General features: G+C 36.0%; 1 protein-coding gene across 1 annotated transcript in view; it reads left to right on the top strand.

The window, feature by feature from the left end:
* Positions 1-584: 584 nt before the first annotated feature.
* Positions 585-6,000, top strand: part of LOC136031379 (aquaporin-7-like) — an 85,348-nt gene continuing 79,932 nt past the window's right edge. The window contains exon 1 of the mRNA XM_065710893.1: positions 585-603. The gene's annotated coding sequence lies outside the window, so the exon portion shown is untranslated. The remainder of the gene's footprint in view (positions 604-6,000) is intronic.

The raw sequence follows: 6,000 nt of genomic DNA, 5'->3' as shown, positions 1-6,000 counted from the left end.
ATTTCCTTTGTTCCTGAATTCTACCATTAATTACTTGCCATTACATTAATTATCTTAATTATTAACTACTTTAATTAATTACATTAATTACCATTAATTACATTAATTTACTTGGATTATGCTCTTATATCTAGTTTTATTCGTCCAAGAAATATTCAGTATTATGATTCACCTTGCTCAACTACTTAGATTTTACAATATAAAAGAAAGTTTCCAGAAAGTGATTGTATACCCTAATTATACCCAAAAATCATGACTTGTAAGAGTTTATATGAAACGGCTAGAATAAAAACAAAACAAGGAAAAATGGCATAGTAAACATGCAGTATCTTCACAAAAAAAGAATAAAATTTATCTAATCTAAAGATTAAAAGAGCTTAGGCCTATATCAACACATGGCTAGAATAATAAATGGTAAAAAGAAGGATATTTTAGTGAACATTTCATGAAACAAAAAGAGAGCCATCTAATTTAAAATAAATTCAGACAGCATGACTTTAGATTTTCGAAATAAAAAAAAAAGTATTCAGAAAAAGATGAAATTCACTTTCATGGAAAATTTTAGCCCAAAGAAAGTTCGATGAAACAGTCTTAAAATCTGAGGTACTATTTAGAGCATTACAACAAAAAGTCAAAGATGAGTGTTTATTATTTTTACCCAAGGGTGATAGTGTTGGTCAAGGTGTTTGATTTAAAAGGAAATTGAAACTTCTAGTGCCTTTTCAACTGACAAGAGAGATCATGCGTAGCAAAGAAGTGCTTTATTCAATTTAATGTGCAAAACACCAAATGTCGCCCAGAGAGAATCAAAATACAATAGAGGGTAGTTCTTAAACTATCATTCAATCAAGAACTAGAAAAAAGACTATATAAGTGGCTAACTATTTTCACAGGCTATATTAAACATCAAAATAGCAAGGGCTATTGCAAAGTAATATATGCAATGACATATTGAAATTATTAACAATAAACTTGTAAATGAAAACATAGATTATAAGTTAGCCTAAGAGAAAAATTTATTTTTAATAATTTAGTTATTTATAAATTTTGAGTGACTATAAATATGAAACAAAAGTATTCAGTGTTTTCCCCTTTGAATTGGGTAATTTGTATATGATCAGATCATTCATTTGAATCTATTCTAATAAATTGCATAAATAAAATAACTTTGGAACTCTGATGCGAACTGTTGGAGCTACTAGCCCCTTAAGACGTTATTGCGCACACCTGTGTCTTGTGCAATACTATAGTACACATGTAATGGTATAGAACACCTACGTAATAGGGAGTGTTTTCTTTGAGATGCAGGTTCCTGTTACATAATAGATTATTTGATTCTTAAAAAAACCTTCAGAGGCCCGTCTTGAATGTTGAATGTTACGTTATTTCTTTGAATGTTACATAATAGATTTTTTTTAGTTATGCAAATGTTACATAATAGAGAATGTTTTTTCTTTGGTTATCACCTAATAGGGATTGTTTACTTTTGGTGGCTACGCAACAGAGAGTGCTTTCCTTTCATTGTTACGTAATAGGGAATGTTTTCTTCGAGATGCAGGAGTTTGTTACATAATAGATTTTTTTCTTAAAAACCGCTGAAGGGTCAAGCAAAAACCTTCAGCGACATTTAGTAGGGGAACTTCAAGATGCCAGACCCTAGCGAGCAATTCAACCATGCAATTAAATCAGCAATCAAATTAACCAGGACCTTAACGAACAATTCCAACGGGGCCCTAGCAACCAATTTCACAGGGCCCCAAGCCTAATCTAACCACCGGGGCCCTAGCACCCGATGTCACTGGGGGAGGAAGCGTCCAAATCTGAACAAGGCCGTAGCATCAAATATAACTGGGGCTCGTAGCAACCTTTTCCACCTAGGCCCCTAGCAGCCTTTTTCATATGAGGGCCCAAAACCTAACCTGACCCACCAGCCTTTTCCGTCTGCAACTATTTGAAACTAATTTAACGGGGATAACCTTGCAGTCAAATCCGTGGAGGGTCCCTTGCAAGCAATTCCAATGGGGGGCCCATAGCAACTAATTCAAGTGGGGGGCAAAGAAACTAATCCCAGCGGGGGCTGTAGTAACCAAGTGCAACAGGGGAGCCTAGCAGTCACTTCCAACGAGGACATTAGCAAGAAATGTCGCGCTCGATCCCTAGTAAGCAATTCAATAGGGTCCCTAGCAACCATCTCCAGGGAGCCCTAGCAAGCAATTCCAACGGGGCCCTAGCATGGAATTCTATCAGGCGGCCCTAGCAACCAATTTCCCCGACAAGACTTTTTAAAGATCTTTCAAGGTTTCTTTGGAGGTTATGTAATAGGGAATTTTTACTTATGTTAAGGATGACACAATTATACCTGACATACAAGACTTCAGGGGCCTATGAGGGATCCCACTTGTAACTGAGGAGAGCGAGTGCGTTGGTGGTACGCAATGACAATGCACACATGGGCTGTTATATAATACTTTGAGAGATTTCATTTTCTTTCAATGGTTTTTTGGGATCTAAAAGATTTTTCTTCCGCATTAGGATTAAAAAAGGATGCCCCCTCAATGAAATGGAGCACTAGACAGTTGAATGAAAGCCCTTCTTATATTATTATTTGTGGAATATCTTTTAAATGATGACCAATTACACAAAAGGAGGAATTCCCTGCCCACCTTCAAGAACTGTTAAATGGCTTGCATGTTTCCATCCCTTTCTACATGAGAGCCAATAGCATAAAAATACTATTGAATTTTGCTCTATTAGATGCATCTGTATGTTACAACTTTATAAATTTTCTAAAGTACCTAGAAAGGTTAAATTAGCTATTGAATCAATGAGATCTTATATAGCATCGGCTTGAGATAATTCGTTGTTTAAATCATTATGTATTGAAAATTGGTCATGGAACAAGAAATCTAAAGAAAGAAGGCTTTTTATTGCTAATACAACAATTATTAATATAAGTATATTTCAAAGCCTTATTAAAACATAGAAAAAGCAATTAAAACAAAAAAACGAAAAAACGTTAAAAAACCTTATTAAGGACAAATGTAGGCAAAAACAACTATGCATTAAGGATAGGCGTGAATCTAGCAGCCATTTTCAGGGTTCGGGTTGTTATTAGAGATAAATCTAAACTATATAAAAAGTTTTTACTCTGAGCGGTCTGTACAAAAGTACCTCGTTTCTTTAACCTTGTGTAAGATATCAGTCCCCCTCTACAAAAAATTCTTTTAAAACCTCCCTCCTTAAATTTTGGTAGAAAAAAAATACTAATCCGAGCAGTTCACACAACCACGACAATACGTGGCTGACCCTTGGCACCTCTGTGATACATTTTATCCTTCCTAACATATTTTTCAGATGTTTTTTGATGAAATTATGCTTAGTCCATTGATTTTTGTTTTTCCAAGACACCAACCAACGTATAACCTTCCGGCAGTTCAAACCATCATGGCAATATTTGGGTGGGCTGTAACATCCCATGATGCATATTATCATTCATAAAACATTTCCGGAAACTTTCTTGATAAAATTATGCTTATAATCCACTGACTCGTGTTTTTGTAAGCCACCCCTCAAAGTGATATATCCTATGGCAATTCACACCACCATGGCAATATGTGACTGGGCCCGTAGTATCACCATGATAAATATTATTTTGATAAGACATTTTCCAGTTATTTTACCATTAAAAATTATACTTGAAGTCCATTCGTTTGTGTTTGCAAGCCAACTCTCAACATGATGCTCCCAAGGGCAATTCATGCCATCATGCCACACTATTACTGGCTTTTTTGAACCCCTTATCATTCCTAAGACATTTTTCGGATATTTCCCTGGTAAAATTATGCTTAAAGTCCATTGACTCGTGTTTCTACAAGCCCCCTTGTAATAAGCAACGTCAATTCAAGCCACTGCCCCACACTATTGCTAGCCCTCTGGCTTCCCTCATTGTTCTTAAGACATTTTCCAGATATTTTGTCGTTAAATAGCATACTTAAAGTCCGGTTATTTGCGCTTTTGCAAGCTGTCGCTTAACGTGATGCCCTCTACAGTGATTCACATCACTCTGCCAAACTATGACTGGCTCTCTGGCACTCCTCATCATTCCTAAGATATTTTTTCGATATTCTGTTAATAAAGTGATATCCAGTACCGATTCCCCCCTTCTGGCCCCTGGTCATCAATTCTGGTGACTTTAACACCCGGTTCAACTGATTTCTGTTGCTAACTATACCAGCTTCGATCCTAACTCCAAATCTTGCTCTAGTTATGTCAGCTCCGATTCACCCACTTCGGTCCCCGATTCCATAATTTAGATTCCACCAATTCTGCTCCAAGTTTCACAAATTCCAAGATGTTTTATGTAGCTGTCTTTATGCTAGTCGAAGGCTTGTCATCCAAAATAGTTAGTTTATTACACGTTTCTGATCACTGTCATTTTTACATTCGAAGGATAAACACTCACGTCGTATTTTATAAGGCGAGGATGAAATATTGCATGAAATTATGCGCACAGGATAAATTTATCGTCTTGTTGAATGCTGACAATGAGAAATATTTGAATTTTGAAACAAGTACTAACGGCGATCTTAGGGAAATGTAAGCTTGCGTCGTCTTGACAGTAAGGAGTTAAATTCCTTTGAAATATCGAAAAGTTGATTGAAAATATCGATTTAACAGTACTGAAGGTGGATATACGAGTGTATTATTTCCAGAGATGATAGTGCTCAAAGAGAATGCAAGCATAAAATTATAGTTGACGACAAGGGCCAGATTCTTGCTGACAGTTCTGGTAACACATTACCCTTTGGTAGATTCTATTGTCATAATTCTGGTATTAGCCTTAAAAAAAGACAAAAAACCGCAAGTAAAATAGAAAGAGAACTATCAGGCATTATCAGCAAGGATTTTAAAGATGAATTCATGAAACACAAACATCATGAAAGCGCTAATATCTTGGAAAAGATGAAGATGAAAGGTTTTAGAAAAGTGTGTACTGGAAAGTGATGACGAAGCCCAGCTTCTTGATTCTGTTGCTGGCAACGCATTACCCGTTAATATATCCTATCACCATGTTTCTGGCATTTCCACTCAGAAGAAGACGAGAAGAAGACAACTTACTACAGCACAAACGTCGTAACACGTGTATAGGCACCAAAACTGCAAACTATGTAAAAATATTGTCATAATAGACATGAAGCCAAAAATAAAATAAAAGGAACATTGGCACACAAATATCACAAAAAATGAATTGAAGAAAACAAGGCATCGGCAAACGTCACTAGTACCATCATGGGTTTATCAGAAGATACAGTTCATGAACCTAATAATATCAGTGATGAAATGTATGTTGAGGCTCCTAAAAGCTGTGTATGACTCCAAAGTTGAATATATGACGTTTCAAGAGAACGCATAATAAAGTATTTTACGAGATGTATTCAAAGCAATCATTTCTTATGATGATATCCCGCATACTATTATTTCAATAAAAATAGTTTTATGGCATTACTTTGTTATGCTCCCCTTATTTTTAGGGTGTGCTAACAACGCAAACGTTTAGAATGTTTATTTAAAAGTCAAAGACGCAAGAAAAGAAAATTTCAAGACATACGTACTACTACAGAGTAAATAGGGTGTCTAATAGAGACTGAGATACGTTAGCAGGGCTTTTAAGAAATCAGAGAGAGATGGGCTAAATTTTTTCCAAATGTATCTGTGTGTGTTTGTGTGTGTGTGTGTGAGTTTTTTTGGATGTGTTTGTGTTTGTTTGTGTGTTTGTGTGCGTGTTTGCGTGTTTACAGTGTGCGTGATTATGTTTGTATGTGTGTGTGTGTGTGGACTGTATGTGTCTGTGTGAGTGTGTGTGTGTTTGTCTGAGTTTTTTACATGTGTTTGTGTTTGTTTGTGTGTGTGTTTGCGTGTGTACAGGTGTGCGTGATTATGTTGTATGTGTGTGTGTGTGGACTGTATGTGTTTGTGTGAGTGTGTGTGTGCGTTTGTGTG

The sequence above is a fragment of the Artemia franciscana genome, chromosome 9, assembly GCF_032884065.1.
Source record: "Artemia franciscana chromosome 9, ASM3288406v1, whole genome shotgun sequence".
Classification (NCBI taxonomy): Eukaryota; Metazoa; Arthropoda; class Branchiopoda; order Anostraca; family Artemiidae; genus Artemia; species Artemia franciscana.
Note: the sequence above shows the minus strand (reverse complement) of the source record. Positions and strands in the feature narration are given on the sequence as shown.